Source organism: Schistocerca serialis, chromosome 2 (genome assembly GCF_023864345.2).
Source record: "Schistocerca serialis cubense isolate TAMUIC-IGC-003099 chromosome 2, iqSchSeri2.2, whole genome shotgun sequence".
NCBI lineage: Eukaryota > Metazoa > Arthropoda > Insecta > Orthoptera > Acrididae > Schistocerca > Schistocerca serialis.
The window spans coordinates 74706651-74734183 of record NC_064639.1 but is presented as its reverse complement, the minus strand read 5'-3'; positions in this window follow the sequence as shown (position 1 = coordinate 74734183).

Below are 27533 nucleotides of genomic sequence, written 5' to 3'. Positions count from 1 at the left end.
TGCCTTTCGTATTACATTCGGATGCAATTTCTGTGTTTCATAGTCAATAAGAAGGTCCAACGGATACAGTAGACCTGAAGTGAAGCATCGGAATCTAAAACTGGACTCATAGGAGAGGTTCAAAACATAGAAAGTGAGAGTGTCAGTCCTCTTGTACTTAAGTCGGCATTGTGCCTTTTGTATTAAATTCGGATACAATTTCTGTGTTTCATCGTCATTAAGAAGGTCGAAGGGATACAGTAAACCTGAAGTGAAGCATTGGAATCTAAAACTGGACTCACAGGAGAGGTTCATATCATAGAAAGGGAGAGCGTCAGTCGTCTTGCACTTAAGTCGGCATTGTGCCTTTTGTATTAAATTCGGATGCAATTTCTGTGTTTCATCGTCAATAAGAAGGTCCAAGGTAAACAGTAAACCTGAAGTGAAGCATCGGAATCTAAAACTGGACTCACAGGGGAGGTTCAATTCATAGAAAGTGAAAGTGTCAGTCCTCTTGTACTTAAGTCGGCATTGTGCCTTTTGTATTAAATTCGGATGCAATTGCTGTGTTTCATCGTCAATAAGAATGTCCAAGGTATACAGGAAAGCAGAAATGAAGCATCGGAATCTAAAACTGGGCTCACAGAAGAGGTTCAAATCATAGAAAGTGAGAGTGTCTATCCTTTCGTACTTAAGTCGGCCTTATGCATTTTGTATTTAATTCGGATGCGATTTCTGTGTTTCATCGTCAATAAGAGGGTCCAAGGGATACAGTAAACCTGAAGTGAAGCATCGGAAACAAAAACTGGACTCACAGGAGGGGTTCAAATCATAGAAAGATAGAGTGTCAGTCCTCTTGTACGTAAGTCGGCATTGTGCCCTTTGAATTAAATTCCGATGCAATTTCTGAGCTTCATCGTCAAAAAGAAGGTCCAACGGATACAGTAAACCTGAAGTGAAAAATCGGAAACTAAAACTGGACTCACAGGAGAGGTTCAAATCATAGAAAGTGAGATTGTCAGTCCTCTTGTACTTAAGTTGGCATTATGCCTTTTGTACTACATTCGGATGCAATTTCTGTGGTTCATCGTCAATAAGAAGGTGCAAGTGATACGGTAGACCTGAAGTGAAGCATCGGAATCTAAAACTTGCCTCACAGGAGTTGTTCAAATCATAGAAATTGAGAGTGTCAGTCCTCTTGCACTTAATTCAGCATTGTGCCATTTTATTAAACTCGGATGCAATTTCTGTGTCTCATCGTCAATAAGAACGTCCAAGGTATACACGAAACCTGAAGTCAAGCATCGGAATCTAAAACTGGACTCACAGGAGAGGTTGAAATCATAGAAAGTGAGAGCGTCAGGCCTCTTGTACTTAAGTCGGCCTTGTGCCTTTTGTATTAAATTCGGATGCAATTTCTGTGTTTCATCGACAACAAGAAAGTCCAAGGGATACAGTAAACCTGAAGTGAATCATCGGAATCTAAAACTGGACTCACAGGAGAGGTTCAAATCATAGAAAGTGAGAGTGTCAGTCCTGTTGTACTTAAGTCAGCATTGTGCCTTTTGTATTAAACTCGGATGCAATATCTGTGTTTCATCGACAGTAAGAAAGTCCAACGGATACAGTAAACCTGAAGTGAATCATCGGAATCTAAAACTGGACTCACAGAAGAGGTTCAAATCATAGAAAGTTAGAGAGACAGTCCTCTTGTACTTTAGTCGGCATTGTGCCTTTTGAATTTAATTCGGATACAATTTCTGTGTTTCATCGTCAATAAGAAGGTGCAAGGTAAACAGGAAACCTGAAGTGAAGCATCGGAATCTAAAACTGGACTCACGGGAGAGGTTCAAATCATAGAAAGTGAGAGTGTCAGTCCTCTTTTCCTTAAGTCGGCATTGTGCCTTTTGTATTAAATTCGGATGCAATTTCTGTGTTTCATCGTCAATAAGAAGGTCCAAGGTATACAGGAAACCTGAAGTGAAGCATCGGAATCTAAAACTTGACTCGCAGGAGTTGTTCAAATCATAGAAATTGAGAGTGTCGGTCCTCTTGTACTTAAGTCAGCATTGTGCCTTTTTATTAAACTCGGATGCAATTTCTGTGTTTCATCGTCAATAAGAAGGTCCAAGGTATACAGTAAACCTGAAGTGAAGCATCGGAATCTAAAACTGGACTCACAGGAGAGGTTCAATTCATAGAAAGTGAAAGTGTCAGTCCTATAGTACTTATGTCGGCATTGTGCCTTTTGTATTAAATTCGGATGCAATTGCTGTGTTTCATCGTCAATAAGAATGTACAAGAAATACAGGAAAGCAGAAGTGAAGCATCGGAATCTAAAACTGGGCTCACAGAAGAGGTTCAAATCAAAGAAAGTGAGAGTGTCTATCCTTTCGTACGAAAGTCGGCATTATGCCTTTTGTATTAAATTCGGATGCGATTTCTGTGTTTCATCGTCAATAAGAGGGTCCTAGGGATACAGTAAACCTGAAGTGAAGCATCGGAAACTAAAACTGGACTCACAGGAGAGGTTCAAATCATAGAAAGATAGAGTGTCAGTCATCTTGTACTTAAGTCGGCATTGTGCCTTTTGAATTTAATTCGGATGCAATTTCTGAGCTTCATCGTCAAAAAGAAGGTCCAACGGATACAGTAAACCTGAAGTGAAAAATCGGAAACTAAAACTGGACTCACAGGAGAGGTTCAAATCATAGCAAGTGAGAGTGTCACTCCTGTTGTACTTAAGTCAGCATTGAGCCTTTGGTATTAAACTCGGATGCAATATCTGTGTTTCATCGACAACAAGAAAGTCCAAGGGATACAGTAAACCTGAAGTGAATCATCGGAATCTAAAACTGGACTCACAGGAGAGGTTCAAATCATAGAAAGTGAGAGTGTCACTCCTGTTGTACTTAAGTCAGCATTGAGCCTTTGGTATTAAACTCGGATGCAATATCTGTGTTTCATCGACAATAAGAAAGTCCAACGGATACAGTAAACATGAAGTGAATCATCGGAATCTAAAACTGGACTCACAGAAGAGGTTCAAATCATAGAAAGTTAGAGAGTCAGTCCTCTTGTACTTTTGTCGGCATTGTGCCCTTTGAATTTAATTCGGATACAATTTCTGTGTTTCATCGTCAATAAGAAGGTGCAAGGTATACAGGAAACCTGAAGTGAAGCATCGGAATCTAAAACTGGACTCACGGGAGAGGTTCAAATCATAGAAAGTGAGAGTGTCAGTCCTCTTTTCCTTAAGTCGGCATTGTGCCTTTTGTATTAAATTCGGATGCAATTTCTGTGTTTCATCGACAATAAGAAGGTCCAAGGTATACAGGAAACCTGAAGTGAAGCATCGGAATCTAAAACTTGACTCGCAGGAGTTGTTCAAATCATAGAAATTGAGAGTGTCGGTCCTCTTGTACTTAAGTCAGCATTGTGCCTTTTTATTAAACTCGGATGCAATTTCTGTGTTTCATCGTCAATAAGAAGGTCCAAGGTATACAGTAAACCTGAAGTGAAGCATCGGAATCTAAAACTGGACTCACAGGAGAGGTTCAATTCATAGAAAGTGAAAGTGTCAGTCCTCTAGTACTTATGTCGGCATTGTGCCTTTTGTATTAAATTCGGATGCAATTGCTGTGTTTCATCGTCAATAAGAATGTACAAGGTATACAGGAAAGCAGAAGTGAAGCATCGGAATCTAAAACTGGGCTCACAGAAGAGGTTCAAATCAAAGAAAGTGAGAGTGTCTATCCTTTCGTACTAAAGTCGGCATTATGCCTTTTGTATTAAATTCGGATGCGATTTCTGTGTTTCATCGTCAATAAGAGGGTCCAAGGGATACAGTAAACCTGAAGTGAAGCATCGGAAACTAAAACTGGACTCACAGGAGAGGTTCAAATCATAGAAAGATAGAGTGTCAGTCCTCTTGTACTTAAGTCGGCATTGTGCCTTTTGAATTTAATTCCGATGCAATTTCTGAGCTTCATCGTCAAAAAGAAGGTCCAACTGATACAGTAAACCTGAAGTGAAAAATCGGAAACTAAAACTGGACTCACAGGAGAGGTTCACATCATAGTAAGTGAGATTGTCAGTACTCTTGTACTTAAGTCGGCATTATGCCTTTTGTACTACATTCGGATGCAATTTCTGTGGTTCATCGTCAATAAGAAGGTGCAAGTGATATGGTAGACCTTAAGTGAAGCATCGGAATCTAAAACTTGACTCACAGGAGTTGTTCAAATCATAGAAATTGAGAGTGTCAGTCCTCTTGTACTTAAGTCAGCATTGTGCCAATTTATTAAACTCGGATGCATTTTCTGTGTCTCATCGTCAATAAGAACGTCCAAGGTATACACGGAACCTGAAGTCAAGCATCGGAATCTAAAACTGGACTCACAGGAGAGGTTCAAATCATAGAAAGTGAGAGTGTCAGTCCTCTTGTACTTAAGTCGGCCTTGTGCCTTTTGTATTAAAATTCGGATGCAATTTCTGTGTTTCATCAACAACAAGAAAGTCCAAGGGATACAGTAAACCCGAAGTGAATCATCGGAATCTAAAACTGGACTCACAGGAGAGGTTCAAATCATAGATAGTGAGAGTGTCAGTCCTGTTGTACTTAAGTCAGCATTGTGCCTTTTGTATTAAACTCGGATGCAATTTCTGTGTTTCATCGTCAATAAGAATGTCCAAGGTATACACGAAACCTGAAGTCAAGCATCGGAATCTAAAACTGCACTCACAGGAGAGGTTCAAATCATAGAAATTGAGAGTGTCAGTCCTCTTGTACTTATGTCAGCATTGTGCCATTTTATTAAACTCGGATGCATTTTCTGTGTCTCATCGTCAATAAGAACGTCCAAGGTATACACGAAACCTGAAGTCAAGCATCGGAATCTAAAACTGGACTCACAGGAGAGGTTGAAATCATAGAAAGTGAGAGCGTCAGGCCTCTTGTACTTAAGTCGGCCTTGTGCCTTTTCTATTAAATTCGGATGCAATTTCTGTGTTTCATCGACAACAAGAAGGTCCAAGGGATACAGTAAACCTGAAGTGAATCATCGGAATCTAAAACTGGACTCACAGGAGAGGTTCAAATCATAGAAAGTGAGAATGTCAGTCCTGTTGTACTTAAGTCAGCATTGTGCCTTTTGTATTAAACTCGGATGCAATATCTGTGTTTCATCGACAATAAGAAAGTCCAATGGATACAGTAAACCTGATGTGAATCATCGGAATCTAAAACTGGACTCACAGAAGAGGTTCAAATCATAGAAAGTTAGAGAGTCAGTCCTCTTGTACTTTTGTCGGCATTGTGCCTTTTGAATTTAATTCGGATACAATTTCTGTGTTTCATCGTCAATAAGAAGGTGCAAGGTATACACGAAACCTGAAGTCAAGCATCGGAATCTAAAACTGCACTCACAGGAGAGGTTCAAATCATAGAAAGTGAGAGTGCCAGTCCTCTTGTACTTAAGTCGGCCTTGTGCCTTTTTATTAAATTCGGATGCAATTTCTGTGTTTCATCGACAATAAGAAAGTCCAACGGATACAGTAAACCTGAAGTGAATCATCGGAATCTAAAACTGGACTCACAGAAGAGGTTCAAATCATAGAAAGTTAGAGTGTCAGTCCTCTTGGACTTATGTCGGCATTGTGCCTTTTGAATTTAATTCGGATACAATTTCTGTGTTTCATCGTCAATAAGAAGGTGCAAGGTATACAGGAAACCCGAAGTGAAGCATCGTAATCTAAAAGTGGACTCACAGGAGAGGTTCAAATCATAAAAAGTGAGAGTGTCAGTCCTCTTTTCCTTAAGTCGGCATTGTGCCTTTTGTATTAAATTCGGATGCAATTTCTGTGTTTCATCGACAATAAGAAAGTCCAACGGATACAGTAAACCTGAAGTGAATCATCGGAATCTAAAACTGGACTCACAGAAGAGGTTCAAATCATAGAAAGTTAGAGTGTCAGTCCTCTTGGACTTATGTCGGCATTGTGCCTTTTGAATTTAATTCGGATACAATTTCTGTGTTTCATCGTCAATAAGAAGGTGCAAGGTATACAGGAAACCCGAAGTGAAGCATCGTAATCTAAAAGTGGACTCACAGGAGAGGTTCAAATCATAAAAAGTGAGAGTGTCAGTCCTCTTTTCCTTAAGTCGGCATTGTGCCTTTTGTATTAAATTCGGATGCAATTTCTGTGTTTCATCGTCAATAAGAAGGTCCAAGGTATACAGGGAACCTGAAGTGAAGCATCGGAATCTAAAACTGGACTCACTGGAGAGATTCAAATCATAGAAAGTGAAAGTGTAAGTCCTCTTGTACTTAAGTCGGCATTGTGCCTTTTGTAATAAATTCGGATGCAATTTCTGTGTTTCATCGTCAATAAGAAGGTCCAAGGTATACAGTAAACCTGAAGTGAAGCATCGGAATCTGAAACTGGACTCACAGGGGAGGTTCAATTCATAGAAAGTGAAAGAGTCAGTCCTCTTTTACTTAAGTCGGCATTGTGCCTTTTGTCTTAAATTCGGATGCAATTGCTGTGTTTCATCGTCAATAAGAAGGTCCAAGGTATAATACAGGAAACCTGAAGTGAAGCATCGGAATCTAAAACTGGACTCACTGGAGAGGTTCAAATCATAGAAAGTGAGAGTGTCAGTCCTCTTGTACTTAAGTCGGCATTGTGCCTTTTGTATTAAATTCGGATGCAATTTCTGTGTTTCATCGTCAATAAGAAGGTCCAAGGTATACAGTAAACCTGAAGTGAAGCATCGGAATCTAAAACTGGACTCACAGGGGAGGTTCAATTCATAGAGAGTGAAAGTGTCAGTCCTCTTGTACTTAAGTCAGCTTTGTGCCTTTTGTATTAAATTCGGATGCAATTGCTGTGTTTCATCGTCAATAAGAATGTCCAAGGTATACAGGAAAATAGGAAGTGAAGCATCGGAATCTAAAACTATGCTCACAGGAGAGGTTCAAATCACAGAAAGTGAGAGTGTCTATCCTTTCGTACTTATGTCGGCATTATGCCTTTTGTATTAAATTCGGATGCGATTTCTGTGTTTCATCGTCAATAAGAGGATCCAAGGGATACAGTTAACCTGAAGTGAAGCATTGGAAACTAAGACTGGACTCACAGGAGAGGTTCAAATCATAGAAAGATAAAGTGTTAGTCCTCTTGTACTTAAGTCGGCATTGTGCTCTTTGAATTTAATTCCGATGCATTTTCTGAGCTTCATCGTCAAAAAGAAGGTCCAACGGATACAGTAGACCTGAAGTGAAAGATCGGAAACTAAAGCTGGACTCACAGGAGAGGTTCAAATCATAGAAAAAGAGATTGTCAGTCCTCTTGTACTTAAGTCGGCATTATGCCTTTTGTATTACATTCGGATGCAATTTCTGTGGTTCATCGTCAATAAGAAGGTGCAAGGTATACAGGAAACCTGAAGTGAAGCTTTGGAATCTAAAACTGGACTCACAGGAGGGGTTCAAATCATAGAAAGTGTGAGTGTCAGTCCTCTTCACCTTAAGTCGGCATTGTGCCTTTTGTATTAAATTCGGATGCAATTTCTGTGTTTCATCGTCAATAAGAAGGTCCAAGGTATACACGAAACCTGAGGTGAAGCATCGGAATCTAAAACTGGACTCACAGGAGAGGTTCAAATCATAGAAAGTGAGAGTGTCAGTCCTCTTGTCCTCAAGTCGGCGTTGTGCCTTTTGTATTAAATTCGGATGCAATTTCTGTGATTCATCGTGAATAAGAAGGTCCAAAGTATACACGAAACCTGAAGTCGAGCTTCGGAAACTAAAACTAGACTCACAGGAGAGGTTCAAATCATTGAAATGAGAGTCAGTCCTCTTGAACATAAGTCGGCATTGTGCCTTTTGTATTAAATTCGGATGCAATTTCTGTGTTTCATCGTCAATAAGAAGGTCCAAGGGATACAGTAGACCTGAAGTGAAGCATCAGAATCTAAAACTGGACTCACAGGAGAGGTTCAAACCATAGAAAGTGAGAGTGTCAGTCCTCTTGTACTTAAGTCGGCATTGTGCCTTTTGTATGAAATTTGGATACAATTTCTGTGATTCATCGTCAATAAGAAGGTCCAAGGGATACAGTAAACCTGAAGTGAAGCATCGGAATCTAAAACTGGACTCACAGGAGAGGTTCAAGTCATAGAAAGTGAGAGTGTCAGTCCTCTTGTACTTAAGTCGGCATTGTGCCTTTTGTATTACATTCGGATGCAATTTCTGTGTTTCATCGTCAATAAGATGGTCCAAGGTATACAGTAAACCTGAAGTGAAGCATCGGAATCTAAAACTGGACTGACAGGGGAGGCTCAATACATAGAAAGTGAGAGTGTCAGTCCTCTTGTACTTAAGTCGGCATTGTGCCTTTTGTATTAAATTCGGATGCAATTGCTGTGTTTCATCGTCAATAAGAAAGTCCAAAGGATACAGTGAACCTGAAGTGAATCATCGGAAACTAAAACTGGACTCACAGAAGAGGTTCAAATCGTAGAAAGTTAGAGAGTCAGTCCTCTTGTACTTATGTCGGCATTGTGCCTTTTGAATTTAATTCGGATGCAATTTCGTGTTTTCATCGTCATTAAGAAGGTGCAATGTATACAGGAACCTGAAGTGAAGCATCGGAATCTAAAACTGGACTCACAGGAGAGGTTCAATCATAGAAAGTGAGAGTGTCAGTCCTCTTTTCCATAAGTCGGCTTTGTGCCTTTTGTATTAAATTCGGATGCAATTTCTGTGTTTCATCGTCAATAAGAAGGTCCAAGGGATACAGTAGACCTGAAGTGAAGCATCAGAATCTAAAACTGGACTCACAGGAGAGGTTCAAATCATAGAAAGTGAGAGTGTCAGTCCTCTTGTACTTAAGTCGGCATTGTGCCTTTTGTATGAAATTTGGATACAATTTCTGTGATTCATCGTCAATAAGAAGGTCCAAGGGATACAGTAAACCTGAAGTGAAGCATCGGAATCTAAAACTGGACTCACAGGAGAGGTTCAAGTCATAGAAAGTGAGAGTGTCAGTCCTCTTGTACTTAAGTCGGCATTGTGCCTTTTGTATTACATTCGGATGCAATTTCTGTGTTTCATCGTCAATAAGATGGCCCAAGGTATACAGTAAACCTGAAGTGTAGCATCGGAATCTAAAACTGGACTCACAGGGGAGGTTCAATTCATAGAAAGTGAGAGTGTCAGTCCTCTTGTACTTAAGTCGGCATTGTGCCTTTTGTATTATATTCGGATGCAATTGCTGTGTTTCATCGTCAATAAGAAAGTCCAAGGGATACAGTAAACCTGAAGTGAATCATCGGAATCTAAAACTGGACTCACAGAAGAGGTTCAAATCATAGAAAGTTAGAGAGTCTGTCCTCTTGTACTTATGTCGGCATTGTGCTTTTTGAATTTAATTCGGATGCAATTTCGTGTTTTCATCGTCAATAAGAAGGTCCAATGTATACAGGAAACCTGAAGTGAAGCATCGGAATCTAAAACTGGACTCATAGGAGAGGTTCAATCATAGAAAGTGAGAGTGTCAGTCCTCTTTTCCATAAGTCGGCATTGTGCCTCTTGTATTAAATTCGGATGCAATTTCTGTGTTTCATCGTCAATAAGAAGGTCCAAGGCATACAGTAGACCTGAAGTGAAGCATCGGAATCTAAAACTGGACTCATAGGAGAGGTTCAAATCATAGAAAGTGAGATTGTCATTCCTCTTGTACTTAAGTCGGCATTGTGCCTTTTGTATTAAATTCGGATACAATTTCTGTGTTTCATCGTCAATAAGAAGTTCCAAGGGATACCGTAATCCTGAAGTGAAGCATCGGAATCTAAAACTGGACTCACAGGAGAGGTTCAAATCATAGAAAGTGACAGTGTCAGCCCTCTTGTACTTAAGTCGGCATTGTGCCATTCGTATTAAATTCGGATGCAATATCTGTGTTTCATCGTCAATAAGAAGGTCCAAGGTATACAGCAAATCTGAAGAGAAGTATCGGAATCTAAAACTGGACTCACAGGTGAGGTTCAATTCATAGAAAGTGAAAGTGTCAGTCCACTTGTACTTAAGTCGGCATTGTGCCTTTTGTATTAAATTCGGATGCGATTTCTGTGTTTCATCGTCAATAAGAGGGTCCAAGGGATACAGTAAACCTGTAGTGAGGCATCGGAAACTAAAACTTGACTCACAGGAGAGCTTCAAATCATAGAAAGGTAGAGTGTCAGTCCTATTGTACTTAAGTCGGCATTGTGCCTTTTGAATTTAATTCCGATGCAATTTCTGAGCATCATCGTCAAAAAGAAGGTCCAACGGATACAGTAAACCTGAAGTGAAAATTCGGAAACTAAAACTTGACTCACAGGAGAGGTTCAAATCATAGAATGTGAGATTGTCAGTCCTCTAGTACTTAAGTCGGCATTATGCCTTTTGTATTACATTCGGATGCAATTTCTGTGGTTCATAGTCAATAAGAAGGTGCAAGTGATACAGTAGACCTGAAGTGACGCATCGGAATCTAAAACTTGACTCACAGGAGTTGTTCAAATCATAGAAATTGAGAGTGTCAGTCCTCTTGTACTTAAGTCAGCATTGTGCCTTTTATTTAAACTCGGATGCAATTTCTCTGTCTCACCGTCAATAAGAACGTCCAAGGTATACACGAAACCTGAAGTCAAGCATCGGAATCTAAAACTGGACTCACAGGAGAGGTTCAAATCATAGAAAGTGAGAGTGTCTGTCCTCTTGTACTTAAGTCGGCATTGTGCCGTTTGTATTAAATTTGGATGCAATTTCTGTGTTTCATCGTCAATAAGAAGGACCAAGGTATACAGTAAACCTGAAGTGAAGCATCGGAATCTAAAACTGGACTCACAGGGGAGGTTCAATTCATAGAAAGTGAAAGTGTCAGTCCTCTTGTACTTAAGTCGGCATTGTGCCTTTTGTATTAAATTCGGATGCAATTGCTGTGTTTCATCGTCAATAAGAAAGTCTGAGGGATACAGTAAACCTGAAGTGAAGCATCGGAATCTAAAACTGGACTCACAGGGGAGGTTCAATTTATAGACAGTTAAAGTGTCAGTCCTCTTGTACTTAAGTCGGCATTGTGCCCCTTGTATTAAATTCGGATGCAATTGCTGTGTTTCATCGTCAATAAGAAGGTCCAAGGTATAAAGAAAACCAGAAGTGAAGCATCAGAATCTAAAACTGGGCTCACAGGAGAGGTTCAATTCATAGAAAGTGATAGTGTCTATCCTCTCGTACTTAAGTCGGCATTATGCCTATTGTATTAAATTCGGATGCGATTTCTGTGTTTCATCGTCAATAAGAGGGTCCAAGGGATACAGTAAACCTGAAGTGAAGCATCGGTATCTAAAACTGGACTCACAGGAGAGGTTCAAATCATAGAAAGTGAGAGTGTCAGTCCCCTATTTTCATTATGTCGGCATTGTGCCTTTTGTATTAAACTCAGATGCAATTTCTGTGTTTCATCGTCAATAAGAAGGTCCAAGGTAGACAGGAAACCTGAAGTGAAGCATCGGAATCTGAAACTGGACTCACAGGAGAGGTTCAAATCATAGTAAGTGAGAGTGTCAGTCCTCTTGTACATAAGTCGGCGCTGTGCCTTTTGTATTAAATTCGGATGCAATTTCTGTGTTTTATCGTAAATAAGAAGGTCCAAAGTATACACGAAACCTGAAGTCAAGCATCGGAAACTAAAACTAGACTCACAGGAGAGGTTCAAATCATTGAAATGAGAGTGTCCGTCCTCTTGAACTTAAGTCGGCATTGTGCCTTTTGTATTAAATTCGGATGCAATTGCTGTGTTTCATCGTCAATAAGATGGTCTAAGGTATACAGTAAACCTGAAGTGAAGCATCGGAATCTAAAACTGGACTCACAGGGGAGGTTCAATTCATAGAACGTGAGAGTGTCAGTCCTCTTGTACTTAAGTCGGCATTGTGCCTTTTGTATTAAATTCGGATGCAATTGCTGTGTTTCATCGTCAATAAGAAAGTCCAAAGGATACAGTAAATCTGAAGTGAATCATCGGAAACTAAAACGGGACTCACAGAAGAGGTTCAAATCATAGAAAGTTAGAGAGTCAGTCCTCTTGTACTTATGTCGGCATTGTGCCTTCTGAATTTAATTCGGATGCAATTTCGTGTTTTCATCGTCATTAAGAAGGTCCAATGTATACAGGAACCTGAAGTGAAGCATCGGAATCTAAAACTGGACTCACAGGAGAGGTTCAATCATAGAAAGTGAGAGTGTCAGTCCTCTTTTCCATAAGTCGGCATTGTGCCTTTTGTATTAAATTCGGATGCAATTTCTGTGTTTCATCGTCAATAAGAAGGTCCAAGGGATACAGTAGACCTGAAGTGAAGCATCAGAATCTAAAACTGGACTCACAGGAGAGGTTCAAGTCATAGAAAGTGAGAGTGTCAGTCCTCTTGTACTTAAGTCGGCATTGTGCCTTTTGTATGAAATTTGGATACAATTTCTGTGATTCATCGTCAATAAGAAGGTCCAAGGGATACAGTAAACCTGAAGTGAAGCATCGGAATCTAAAACTGGACTCACAGGAGCGGTTCAAGTCATAGAAAGTGAGAGTGTCAGTCCTCTTGTACTTAAGTCGGCATTGTGCCTTTTGTATTACATTCGGATGCAATTTCTGTGTTTCATCGTCAATAAGATGGCCCAAGGTATACAGTAAACCTGAAGTGTAGCATCGGAATCTAAAACTGGACTCACAGGGGAGGTTCAAATCATAGAATGTGAGAGTGTCAGTCCTCTTGTACTTAAGTCGGCATTGTGCCTTTTGTTTTAAATTCGGATGCAATTGCTGTGTTTCATCGTCAATAAGAGGGTCCAAGGGATACAGTAAACCTGAAGTGAAGCATCGGTATCTAAAACTGGACTCACAGGAGAGGTTCAAATCATAGAAAGTGAGATTGTCAGTCCCCTATTTTCCTTATGTCGGCATTGTGCCTTTTGTATTAAACTCGGATGCAATTTCTGTGTTTCATCGTCAATAAGAAGCTCCAAGGTAGACAGGAAACCTGAAGTGAAGCATCGGAATCTAAAACTGGACTCACAGGAGAGGTTCAAATCTTAGTAAGTGAGAGTGTCAGTCCTCTTGTACACAAGTCGGCGCTGTGCCTTTTGTATTAAATTCGGATGCAATTTCTGTGTTTTATCGTAAATAAGAAGGTCCAAAGTATACACGAAACCTGAAGTCAAGCATCGGAAACTAAAACTAGACTCACAGGAGAGGTTCAAATCATTGAAATGAGAGTGTCCGTCCTCTTGAACTTAAGTCGGCATTGTGCCATTTGTATTAAATTCGGATGCAATTGCTGTGTTTCATCGTCAATAAGATGGTCCAAGGTATACAGTAAACCTGAAGTGAAGCATCGGAATCTAAAACTGGACTCACAGGGGAGGTTCAATTCATAGAACGTGAGAGTGTCAGTCCTCTTGTACTTAAGTCGGCATTGTGCCTTTTGTATTAAATTCGGATGCAATTGCTGTGTTTCAACGTCAATAAGAAAGTCCAAAGGATACAGTAAACCTGAAGTGAATCATCGGAAACTAAAACTGGACTCACAGCAGAGGTTCAAATCATAGAAAGTTAGAGAGTCAGTCCTCTTGTACTTATGTCGGCATTGTGCCTTCTGAATTTAATTCGGATGCAATTTCGTGTTTTCATCGTCATTAAGAAGGTCCAATGTATACAGGAACCTGAAGTGAAGCATCGGAATCTAAAACTGGACTCACAGGAGAGGTTCAATCATAGAAAGTGAGAGTGTCAGTCCTCTTTGCCATAAGTCGGCATTGTGCCTTTTGTATTAAATTCGGATGCAATTTCTGTGTTTCATCGTCAATAAGAAGGTCCAAGGGATACAGTAGACCTGAAGTGAAGCATCAGAATCTAAAACTGGACTCACAGGAGAGGTTCAAATCATAGAAAGTGAGAGTGTCAGTCCTCTTGTACTTAAGTCGGCATTGTGCCTTTTGTATGAAATTTGGATACAATTTCTGTGATTCATCGTCAATAAGAAGGTCCAAGGGATACAGTAAACCTGAAGTGAAGCATCGGAATCTAAAACTGGACTCACAGGAGAGGTTCAAGTCATAGAAAGTGAGAGTGTCAGTCCTCTTGTACTTAAGTCGGCATTGTGCCTTTTGTATTACATTCGGATGCAATTTCTGTGTTTCATCGTCAATAAGATGGCCCAAGGTATACAGTAAACCTGAAGTGTAGCATCGGAATCTAAAACTGGACTCACAGGGGAGGTCCAATTCATAGAAAGTGAGAGTGTCAGTCCTCTTGTACTTAAGTCGGCATTGTGCCTTTTGTATTAAATTCGGATGCAATTGCTGTGTTTCATCGTCAATAAGAAAGTCCAAGGGATACAGTAAACCTGAAGTGAATCATCGGAATCTAAAACTGGACTCACAGAAGAGGTTCAAATCATAGAAAGTTAGAGAGTCAGTCCTCTTGTACTTATGTCGGCATTGTGCCTTTTGAATTTATTTCGGATGCAATTTCGTGTTTTCATCGTCAATAAGAAGGTCCAATGTATACAGGAAACCTGAAGTGAGGCATCGGAATCTAAAACTGGACTCACAGGAGAGGTTCAATCATAGAAAGTGAGAGTGTCAGTCCTCTTTTCCATAAGTCGGCATTGTGCCTCTTGTATTAAATTCGGATGCAATTTCTGTGTTTCATCGTCAATAAGAAGGTCCAAGGGAAACAGTAGACCTGAAGTGAAGCATCGGAATCTAAAACTGGACTCATAGGAGAGGTTCAAATCATAGAAAGTGAGATTGTCATTCCTCTTGTACTTAAGTCGGCATTGTGCCTTTTGTATTAAATTCGGATACAATTTCTGTGTTTCATCGTCAATAAGAAGTTCCAAGGGATACAGTAAACCTGAAGTGAAGCATCGGAATCTAAAACTGGACACACAGGAGAGGTTCAAATCATAGAAAGTGAGAGTGTCAGCCCTCTTGTACTTAAGTCGGCATTGTGCCATTCGTATTAAATTCGGATGCAATTTCTGTGTTTCATCGTCAATAAGAAGGTCCAAGGTATACAGCAAATCTGAAGAGAAGCATCGGAATCTAAAACTGGACTCACAGGTGAGGTTCAATTCAGAGAAAGTGAAAGTGTAAGTCCACTTGTACTTAAGTCGGCATTGTGCCTTTTGTATTAAATTCGGATGCGATTTCTGTGTTTCATCGTCAATAAGAGGGTCCAAGGGATACAGTAAACCTGTAGTGAAGCATCGGAAACTAAAACTTGACTCACATGAGAGCTTCAAATCATAGAAAGGTAGAGTGTCAGTCCTATTGTACTTAAGTCGGCATTGTGCCTTTTGAATTTAATTCCGATGCAATTTCTGAGCATCATCGTCAAAAAGATGGTCCAACGGATACAGTAAACCTGAAGTGAAAATTCGGAAACTAAAACTTGACTCACAGGAGAGGTTCAAATCATAGAATGTGAGATTGTCAGTCCTCTTGTACTTAAGTCGGCATTATGCCTTTTGTATTACATTCGGATGCAATTTCTGTGGTTCATAGTGAATAAGAAGGTGCAAATGATACAGTAGACCTGAAGTGAAGCATCGGAATCTAAAACTTGACTCACACGAGTTGTTCAAATCATAGAAATTGAGAGTGTCAGTCCTCTTGTACTTAAGTCGGCATTGTGCCGTTTGTATTAAATTCGGATGCAATTTCTGTGTTTCATCGTCTATAAGAAGGACCAAGGTATACAGTAAACCTGAAGTGAAGCATCGGAATCTAAAACTGGGCTCACAGGGGAGGTTCAATTCATAGAAAGTGAAAGTGTCAGTCCTCTTGTACTTAAGTCGGCATTGTGCCTTTTGTATTAAATTCGGATGCAATTGCTGTGTTTCATCGTCAATAAGAAAGTCCAAGGGATACAGTAAACCTGAGGTGAAGCATCGGAATCTAAAACTGGACTCACAGGGGAGGTTCAATTTATAGACAGTGAAAGTGTCAGTCCTCTTGTACTTAAGTCGGCATTGTGCCCCTTGTATTAAATTCGGATGCAATTGCTGTGTTTCATCGTCAATAAGAAGGTCCAAGGTATACAGAAAACCGGAAGTGAAGCATCAGAATCTAAAACTGGGCTCACAGGAGAGGTTCAATTCATAGAAAGTGATAGTGTCCATCCTCTCGTACTTAAGTCGGCATTATGCCTATTGCATTAAATTCGGATGCGATTTCTGTCTTTCATCGTCAATAAGAGGGTCCAAGGGATACAGTAAACCTGAAGTGAAGCATCGGTGTCTAAAACTGGACTCACAGGAGAGGTTCAAATCATAGAAAGTGAGAGTGTCAGTCCCCCATTTTCCTTATGTCGGCATTGTGCCTTTTGTATTAAATTCGGATGCAATTTCTGTGTTTCATCGTCAATAAGAAGGTCCAAGGTAGACAGGAAACCTGAAGTGAAGCATCGGAATCTAAAACTGGACTCACAGGAGAGGTTCAAATCATAGTAAGTGAGAGTGTCAGTCCTCTTGTACATAAGTCGGCGTTGTGCCTTTTGTATTAAATTCGGATGCAATTTCTGTGTTTTATCGTAAATAAGAAGGTCCAAAGTATACACGAAACCTGAAGTCAAGCATCGGAAACTAAAACTAGACTCACAGGAGAGGTTCAAATCATTGAAATGAGAGTGTCAGTCATCTTGAACTTAAGACGGCATTGTGCCTTTTGTATTAAATTCGGATGCAATTATTGAGTTTCATCGTCTATAAGAAGGTCCAAGGGATACAGCAGACCTGAAGTGAAGCATCAGAATCTAAAACTGGACTCACAGGAGAGGTTCAAATCATAGAAAGTGAGACTGTCAGTCCTCTTGACTTAAGTCGCCATTGTGCCTTTTGTATTAAATTTGGATACAATTTCTGTGATTCATCGTCAATAAGAAGGTCCAAGGGACACAGTAAACCTGAAGTGAAGCATCGGAATCTAAAACTGGACTCACAGGAGAGGTTCAAATCATAGAAAGCGAGAGTGTCAGTCCTCCTCTCCATAAGTCGGCATTGTGCCTTTTGTATTAAATTCGGATGCAATTTCTGTGATTCATCGTCAATAAGAAGGTCCAAGGGACACAGTAAACCTGAAGTGAAGCATCAGAATCTAAAACTGGACTCACAGGAGAGGTTCAAATCATAGACAGTGAGAGTGTCAGTCCTCTTGTACTTAAGTCGGCATTGTGCCTTTTGTATGAAATTTGGATACAATTTCTGTGATTCATCGTCAATAAGAAGGTCCAAGGGATACAGTAAACCTGAAGTGAAGCATCGGAATCTAAAACTGGACTCACAGGAGCGGTTCAAGTCATAGAAAGTGAGAGTGTCAGTCCTCTTGTACTTAAGTCGGCATTGTGCCTTTTGTATTACATTCGGATGCAATTTCTGTGTTTCATCGTCAATAAGATGGCCCAAGGTATACAGTAAACCTGAAGTGTAGCATCGGAATCTAAAACTGGACTCACAGGGGAGGTTCAAATCATAGAATGTGAGAGTGTCAGTCCTCTTGTACTTAAGTCGGCATTGTGCCTTTTGTATTAAATTCGGATGCAATTGCTGTGTTTCATCGTCAATAAGAGGGTCCAAGGGATACAGTAAACCTGAAGTGAAGCATCGGTATCTAAAACTGGACTCACAGGAGAGGTTCAAATCATAGAAAGTGAGATTGTCAGTCCCCTATTTTCCTTATGTCGGCATTGTGCCTTTTGTATTAAACTCGGATGCAATTTCTGTGTTTCATCGTCAATAAGAAGGTCCAAGGTAGACAGGAAACCTGAAGTGAAGCATCGGAATCTAAAACTGCACTCACAGGAGAGGTTCAAATCATAGTAAGTGAGAGTGTCAGTCCTCTTGTACACAAGTCGGCGCTGTGCCTTTTGTATTAAATTCGGATGCAATTTCTGTGTTTTATCGTAAATAAGAAGGTCCAAAGTATACACGAAACCTGAAGTCAAGCATCGGAAACTAAAACTAGACTCACAGGAGAGGTTCAAATCATTGAAATGAGAGTGTCCGTCCTCTTGAACTTAAGTCGGCATTGTGCCATTTGTATTAAATTCGGATGCAATTGCTGTGTTTCATCGTCAATAAGATGGTCCAAGGTATACAGTAAACCTGAAGTGAAGCATCGGAATCTAAAACTGGACTCACAGGGGAGGTTCAATTCATAGAACGTGAGAGTGTCAGTCCTCTTGTACTTAAGTCGGCATTGTGCCTTTTGTATTAAATTCGGATGCAATTGCTGTGTTTCATCGTCAATAAGAAAGTCCAAAGGATACAGTAAACCTGAAGTGAATCATCGGAAACTAAAACTGGACTCACAACAGAGGTTGAAATCATAGAAAGTTAGAGAGTCAGTCCTCTTGTACTTATGTCGGCATTGTGCCTTCTGAATTTAATTCGGATGCAATTTCGTGTTTTCATCGTCATTAAGAAGGTCCAATGTATACAGGAACCTGAAGTGAAGCATCGGAATCTAAAACTGGACTCACAGGAGAGGTTCAATCATAGAAAGTGAGAGTGTCAGTCCTCTTTGCCATAAGTCGGCATTGTGCCTTTTGTATTAAATTCGGATGCAAATTCTGTGTTTCATCGTCAATAAGAAGGTCCAAGGGATACAGTAGACCTGAAGTGAAGCATCAGAATCTAAAACTGGACTCACAGGAGAGGTTCAAATCATAGAAAGTGAGAGTGTCAGTCCTCTTGTACTTAAGTCGGCATTGTGCCTTTTGTATGAAATTTGGATACAAATTCTGTGATTCATCGTCAATAAGAAGGTCCAAGGGATACAGTAAACCTGAAGTGAAGCATCGGAATCTAAAACTGGACTCACAGGAGAGGTTCAAGTCATAGAAAGTGAGAGTGTCAGTCCTCTTGTACTTAAGTCGGCATTGTGCCTTTTGTATTACATTCGGATGCAATTTCTGTGTTTCATCGTCAATAAGATGGCCCAAGGTATACAGTAAACCTGAAGTGTAGCATCGGAATCTAAAACTGGACTCACAGGGGAGGTCCAATTCATAGAAAGTGAGAGTGTCAGTCCTCTTGTACTTAAGTCGGCATTGTGCCTTTTGTATTAAATTCGGATGCAATTGCTGTGTTTCATCGTCAATAAGGAAGTCCAAGGGATTACAGTAAACCTGAAGTGAATCATCGGAATCTAAAACTTTACTCACAGATGAGGTTCAAATCATAGAAAGTTAGAGAGTCAGTCCTCTTGTACTTATGTCGGCATTGTGCCTCTTGTATTAAATTCGGATGCAATTTCTGTGTTTCATCGTCAATAAGAAGGTCCAAGGGATACAGTAGACCTGAAGTGAAGCATCGGAATCTAAAACTGGACTCATAGGGGAGGTTCAAATCATAGAAAGTGAGATTGTCATTCCTCTTGTACTTAAGTCGGCATTGTGCCTTTTGTATTAAATTCGGATACAATTTCTGTGTTTCATCGTCAATAAGAAGTTCCAAGGGATACAGTAAACCTGAAGTGAAGCATCGGAATCTAAAACTGGACACACAGGAGAGGTTCAAAAATAGAAAGTGAGAGTGTCAGCCCTCTTGTACTTAAGTCGGCATTGTGCCATTCGTATTAAATTCGGATGCAATTTCTGTGTTTCATCGTCAATAAGAAGGTCCAAGGTATACAGCAAATCTGAAGAGAAGCATCGGAATCTAAAACTGGACTCACAGGTGAGGTTCAATTCAGAGAAAGTGAAAGTGTAAGTCCACTTGTACTTAAGTTGGCATTGTGCCTTTTGTATTAAATTCGGATGCGATTTCTGTGTTTCATCGTCAATAAGAGGGTCCAAGGGATACAGTAAACCTGTAGTGAAGCATCGGAAACTAAAACTTGACTCACATGAGAGCTTCAAATCATAGAAAGGTAGAGTGTCAGTCCTATTGTACTTAAGTCGGCATTGTGCCTTTTGAATTTAATTCCGATGCAATTTCTGAGCATCATCGTCAAAAAGATGGTCCAACGGATACAGTAAACCTGAAGTGAAAATTCGGAAACTAAAACTTGACTCACAGGAGAGGTTCAAATCATAGAATGTGAGATTGTCAGTCCTCTTGTACTTAAGTCGGCATTATGCCTTTTGTATTACATTCGGATGCAATTTCTGTGGTTCATAGTGAATAAGAAGGTGCAAATGATACAGTAGACCTGAAGTGAAGCATCGGAATCTAAAACTTGACTCACACGATTTGTTCAAATCATAGAAATTGAGAGTGTCAGTCCTCTTGTACTTAAGTCAGCATTGTGCCTTTTAATTGAACTCGGATGCAATTTCTCTGTCTCACCGTCAATAAGAACGTCCAAGGTATACACGAAACCTGAAGTCAAGCATCGGAATCTAAAACTGGACTCACAGGAGAGGTTCAAATCATAGAAAGTGAGAGTGTCAGTCCTCTTGTACTTAAGTCGGCATTGTGCCGTTTGTATTAAATTCGGATGCAATTTCTGTGTTTCATCGTCTATAAGATGGACCAAGGTATACAGTAAACCTGAAGTGAAGCATCGGAATCTAAAACTGGGCTCACAGGGGAGGTTCAATTCATAGAAAGTGAAAGTGTCAGTCCTCTTGTACTTAAGTCGGCATTGTGCCTTTTGTATTAAATTCGGATGCAATTGCTGTGTTTCATCGTCAATAAGAAAGTCCAAGGGATACAGTAAACCTGAGGTGAAGCATCGGAATCTAAAACTGGACTCACAGGGGAGGTTCAATTTATAGACAGTGAAAGTGTCAGTCCTCTTGTACTTAAGTCGGCATTGTGCCCCTTGTATTAAATTCGGATGCAATTGCTGTGTTTCATCGTCAATAAGAAGGTCCAAGGTATACAGAAAACCGGAAGTGAAGCATCAGAATCTAAAACTGGGCTCACAGGAGAGGTTCAATTCATAGAAAGTGATAGTGTCTATCCTCTCGTACTTAAGTCGGCATTATGCCTATTGCATTAAATTCGGATGCGATTTCTGTCTTTCATCGTCAATAAGAGGGTCCAAGGGATACAGTAAACCTGAAGTGAAGCATCGGTGTCTAAAACTGGACTCACAGGAGAGGTTCAAATCATAGAAAGTGAGAGTGTCAGTCCCCCATTTTCCTTATGTCGGCATTGTGCCTTTTGTATTAAATTCGGATGCAATTTCTGTGTTTCATCGTCAATAAGAAGGTCCAAGGTAGACAGGAAACCTGAAGTGAAGCATCGGAATCTAAAACTGGACTCACAGGAGAGGTTCAAATCATAGTAAGTGAGAGTGTCAGTCCTCTTGTACATAAGTCGGCGTTGTGCCTTTTGTATTAAATTCGGATGCAATTTCTGTGTTTTATCGTAAATAAGAAGGTCCAAAGTATACACGAAACCTGAAGTCAAGCATCGGAAACTAAAACTAGACTCACAGGAGAGGTTCAAATCATTGAAATGAGAGTGTCAGTCCTCTTGAACTTAAGACGGCATTGTGCCTTTTGTATTAAATTCGGATGCAATTTCTGAGTTTCATCGTCTATAAGAAGGTCCAAGGGATACAGCAGACCTGAAGTGAAGCATCAGAATCTAAAACTGGACTCACAGGAGAGGTTCAAATCATAGAAAGTGAGACTGTCAGTCCTCTTGACTTAAGTCGCCATTGTGCCTTTTGTATTAAATTTGGATACAATTTCTGTGATTCATCGTCAATAAGAAGGTCCAAGGGACACAGTAAACCTGAAGTGAAGCATCGGAATCTAATACTGGACTCACAGGAGAGGTTCAAATCATAGAAAGTGAGAGTGTCAGTCCTCCTCTCCATAAGTCGGCATTGTGCCTTTTGTATTAAATTCGGATGCAATTTCTGTGTTTCATCGTCAATAAGAAGGTCCAAGGGATACAGTAGACCTGAAGTGAAGCATCGGAATCTAAAACTGGACTCATAGGAGAGGTTCAAATCATAGAAAGTGAGAGTGTCATTCCTCTTGTACTTAAGTCGGCATTGTGAATTTTGTATTAAATTCACATATAATTTCTGTGTATCATCGTCAATAAGAAGGTCCAAGGGATACAGTTAACCTGAAGTGAAGCATCGCAATCTAAAACTGGACTCACAGGAGAGGTTCAAATCATAGAAAGTGAGAGTGTCAGTCCTCTTGCACTTAAGTCGGCATTGTGCCTTTTGTATTAAATTCGGATGCAATTTCTGTGTTTCAACGTCAATAAGAAGGTCCAAGGTATACAGTAAACCTGAAGTGAAGCATCGGAATCTAAAACTGGACTCACAGGGGAGGTTCAATTCATAGACAGTGAAAGTGTCAGTCCTCTTGTACTTAAGTCCGCATTGTGCCTTTTGTATTAAATTCGGATGCAATTGCTGTGTTTCATCGACAATAAGAAGGTCCAAGGTATACAGAAAACCAGAAGTGAAGCATCAGAATCTAAAACTGGGCTCACAGGATAGGTTCAATTCATAGAAAGTGAGAGTGTCTATCCTCTCGTACTTAAGTCGGCATTATGCCTTTTGTATTAAATTCGGATGCGATATCTGTGTTTCATCGTCAATAAGAGGGACCAAGGGATACAGTAAACCTGAAGTGAAGCATCGGAATCTAAAACTGGACTTACAGGAGAGGTTCAAATCATAGAAAGTGAAAGTGTCAGTCCTCTTGTACTTAAGCCGGCATTGTGCCTTTTGAATTTAATTCCGGTGCAATTTCGGAGCTTCATCGTCTAAAAGAAGTTCCAAAGGATACAGTAAACCTCAAGTAAAAAATCGGAATCTAAAACTGGACTCACAGGAGAGGTTCAAATCATAGAAAGTGAGAGTGTCAGTCCTCTTGTACTTAAGTAGGCATTATGCCTTTTGTATTAAATTCGGATGCAATATCTGTGTTTCATCGTCATTAAGAAGGTCCAAGGTATACAGTAAAGCTGAAGTGAAGCATCGGAATCTAAAACTGGACTCACAGGGGAGGTTCAATTCATAGAATGTGAAAGTGTCAGTCCTCTTGTACTTACGTCGGCATTGTGCCTTTTGTATTAAATTCGGATGCAATTGCTGTGTTTCATCGTCAGTAAGAAGGTCCATGGTATACAGGAAACCAGAAATGAAGCATCGGAATCTAAAACTGGGCTCACAGGAGGGGTTCAAATCATAGAAAGTGAGAGTGTCAGTCCTCTTGTACTTAAGTCGGCGTTGTGCCTTTTGTATTAAATTCGGATGCAATTTCTGTGTTTCATCGTCAATAAAAAGGTCCAAAGTATACACGAAACCTGAAGTCAAGCATCGGAAACTAAAACTAGACTCACAGGAGAGGTTCAAATCATTGAAATGAGAGTGTCAGTCCTCTTGAACTTAAGTCGGCATTGTGCCTTTTGTATTAAATTCGGATGCAATTTCTGTGTTTCATCGTCAATAAAAAGGTCCAAAGTATACACGAAACCTGAAGTCAAGCATCGGAAACTAAAACTAGACTCACAGGAGAGGTTCAAATCATTGAAATGAGAGTGTCAGTCCTGTTGTACTTAAGTTGGCATTGTGCCTTTTGTATTAAATTCGGATGCAATTTCTGTGTTTCATCGTCAATAAGAACGTCCATGGTGTACACGAAACCTGAAGTCAAGCATCGGAATCTAAAACTGGGTTCACAGGAGAGGTTCAAATCATAGAAAGATAAAGTGTTAGTCCTCTTGTACTTATGTCGGCATTGTGCCTTTTGAATTTCATTCCGATGCAATTTCTGAGCATCATCGTCAAAAAGAAGGTCCAACGGATACAGTAGACCTGAAGTGAAAGATCGGAAACTAAAGCTGGACTCACAGGAGAGGTTCAAATCATAGAAAGTGAGATTGTCAGTCCTCTTGTACTTAAGTCGGCATTATGCCTTTTGTATTAAATTCGGATGCAATTTCTGTGTTTCATCGTCAATAAGAAGGTCCAAGGGATACAGTAGACCTGAAGTGAAGCATCGGAATCTAAAACTGGACTCATAGGAGAGGTTCAAATCATAGAAAGTGAGAGTGTCATTCCTCTTGTACTTAAGTCGGCATTGTGAATTTTGTATTAAATTCACATATAATTTCTGTGTTTCATCGTCAAAAAGAAGGTCCAAGGGATACAGTAAACCTGAAGTGAAGCATCACAATCTAAAACTGGACTCACAGGAGAGGTTCAATTCATAGAAAGTGAGAGTGTCAGTCCTCTTGCACTTAAGTCGGCATTGTGCCTTTTGTATTAAATTCGGATGCAATTTCTGTGTTTCAACGTCAATAAGAAGGTCCAAGGTATACAGTAAACCTGAAGTGAAGCATCGGAATCTAAAACTGGACTCACAGGGGAGGTTCAATTCATAGACAGTGAAAGTGTCAGTCCTCTTGTACTTAAGTCCGCATTGTGCCTTTTGTATTAAATTCGGATGCAATTTCTGTGTTTCATCGACAATAAGAAGGTCCAAGGTATACAGAAAACCAGAAGTGGAGCATCAGAATCTAAAACTGGGCTCACAGGAGAGGTTCAATTCAGAGAAAGTGAGAGTGTCTATCCTCTCGTACTTAAGTCGGCATTATGCCTTTTGTATTAAATTCGGATGCGATATCTGTGTTTCATCGTCAATAAGAGGGTCCAAGGGATACAGTAAACCTGAAGTGAAGCATCGGAATCTAAAACTGGGCTCACAGGAGAGGTTCAAATCATAGAAAGTGAGAGTGTCAGTCCTCTTGTACTTAAGTCGGCGTTGTGCCTTTTGTATTAAATTCGGATGCAATTTCTGTGTTTCATCGTCAATAAAAAGGTCCAAAGTATACACGACACCTGAAGTCAAGCATCGGAAACTAAAACTATACTCATAGGAGAGGTTCAAATCATTGAAATGAGAGTGTCAGTCCTCTTGAACGTAAGTCGGCATTGTGCCTTTTGTATTAAATTCGGATGCAATTTCTGTGTTTCATCGTCAATAAGAAGGTCCAAGGGATACAGTAGACCTGAAGTGAAGCATCAGAATTTAAAACTGGACACACAGGAGAGGTTCAAATCATAGAAAGTGTGAGTGTCAGTCCTGTTGTACTTAAGTTGGCATTGTGCATTTTGTATTAAATTCGGATGCAATTTCTGTGTTTCATCGTCAATAAGAACGTCCATGGTGTACACGAAAACTGAAGTCAAGCATCGGAATCTAAAACTGCGTTCACAGGAGAGGTTCAAATCATAGAAAGTGAGAGTGTCAGTCCTCTTGTACTTAAGTCGGCATTGTGCCTTTTGTATTAAATTCGAATGCAATTTCTGTGTTTCATCGTGAATAAGAAAGTCCAAGGGATACAGTAAACCTGAAGTGAATCATCGGAATCTAAAACTGGACTCACAGAAGAGGTTCAAATCATAGAAAGTTAGAGAGTCAGTCCTCTTGTACTTATGTCGGCATTGTGCCTTTTGAATCTATTTCGGATGCAATTTCTGTGTTTCATCGCTAATAAGAAGGTCCAAGGTATACAGTAAACCTGAAGTGAGGCATCGGAATCTAAAACTGGACACACAGGAGAGGTTCAGATCATAGAAAGTGAGAGTGTCAGTCCTTTTGTACTTCAATCGGCATTGTGAATTTTGTATTAAATTCAGATACAATTTCTGTGTTTCATCGTCAATAAGAAGGTCCAAGGGATACAGTAAACCTGAAGTGAAGCATCGGAATCTAAAACTGGACTCACAGGAGAGGTTCAACTCATAGAAAGTGAGAGTGTCAGTCCTCTTGTACTTAAGTCGGCATTGTGCCTTTTGTATTAAATTCGGATGCAATTTCTGTGTTTCATCGTCAATAAGAAGATCCAAGGTATACAGTAAACCTGAAGTGAAGCATCGGAATCTAAAACTGGACTCACAGGAGAGGTTCAAATCATAGAAAGGTAGAGTGTCAGTCCTCTTGTACTTAAGCCGGCATTGTGCCTTTTGAATTTAATTCCGATGCAATTACTGAGCTTCATCGTCAAAAAGAAGGTCCAACGGATACAGTAAACCTGAAGTAAAAAATCGGAATCTAAAACTGAACTCACAGGAGAGGTTCAAATCATTAAGTCGGCATTATGCCTTCTGTATTAAATTCGGATGCAATTTCTGTGTTTCATCGTCACTAAGAAGGTCCAAGGTATACAGTAAACCTGAAGTGAAGCATCGGAATCTAAAACTGGACTCACAGGTGAGGTTCAATTCATAGAAAGTGAAAGTGTCAGTCCTCTTGTACTTAAGTCGGCATTGTGCCATTTGTATTAAATTCGGATGCAATTGCTGTGTTTCATCGTCAATAAGAAGGTCCATGGTATACAGGAAACCAGAAGTGAAGCATCGGAATCTAAAACTGGGCTCACAGGAGAGGTTCAAATCATAGGAAGTGAGAGTGTCTATCCTCTCGTACTTAAGTCGGCATTATGTCTTTTGTATTAAATTCGGATGCGATTTCTGTGTTTCATCGTCAGTAAGATGGTCCAACGGATACAGTAAACCTGAAGTGAAGCATCGGAATCTAAAACTGGACTCACAGGAGACGTTCAAATCATAGAAAGGTAGAGTGTCAGTCCTCTTGTACTTAAGTCGGCATTGTGCCTTTTGAATTTAATTCCGATGCAATTTCTGTGTTTCATCGTCAATAAGAACGTCCAAGGTATACACGAAACCTGAAGTCAAGCATCGGAATCTGAAACTGGACTCACAGGAGGTGTTCAAATCATAGAAAGTGAGAGTGTTAGTCCTGTTGTACTTAATTTGGCATTGTGCCTTTTGTATTAAATTCGGATGCAATTTCTGTGTTTCATCGTCAATAAGAACGTCCATGGTGTACACGAAACCTGAAGTCAAGCATCGGAATCTAAAACTGGTCTCACAGGAGTGGTTCAAATCATAGAAAGTGAGAGTGTCAGTCCTCTTGTACTTAAGTCGGCATTGTGCCATTTGTATTAAATTCGGATGCAATTTCTGTGTTTCATCGTCAATAAGAAAGTCCAAGGGATACAGTAAACCTGAAGTGAATCATCGGAATCTAAAACTGGACTCACAGAAGAGGTTCAAATCATAGAAAGTTAGAGAGTCAGCCCTCTTGTACTTATGTCGGCATTGTGCCTTTCGAATTTAATTCGGATGCAATTTCTGTGTTTCATCGTCAATAAGAAGGTCCAAGGTATACAGTAAACCTGAAGTGAGGCATCGGAATCTAAAACTGGACTCACAGGAGAGGTTCAAATCATAGAAAGTGAGAGTGTCAGTCCTCTTGTACTTAAGTCGGCATTGTGTATTTTGTATTAAATTCGGATACAATTTCTGTGTTTCATCGTCAATAAGAAGGTCCAAGGGATACAGTAATCCTGAAGTGAAGCATCGGAATCTAAAACTGGACTCACAGGAGAGGTTCAAATCATAGAAAGTGAGAGTGTCAGTCCTCTTGTACTTAAGTCGGCATTGTGCCTTTTGTATTAAATACGGATGCAATTTCTGTGTTTCATCGTCAAT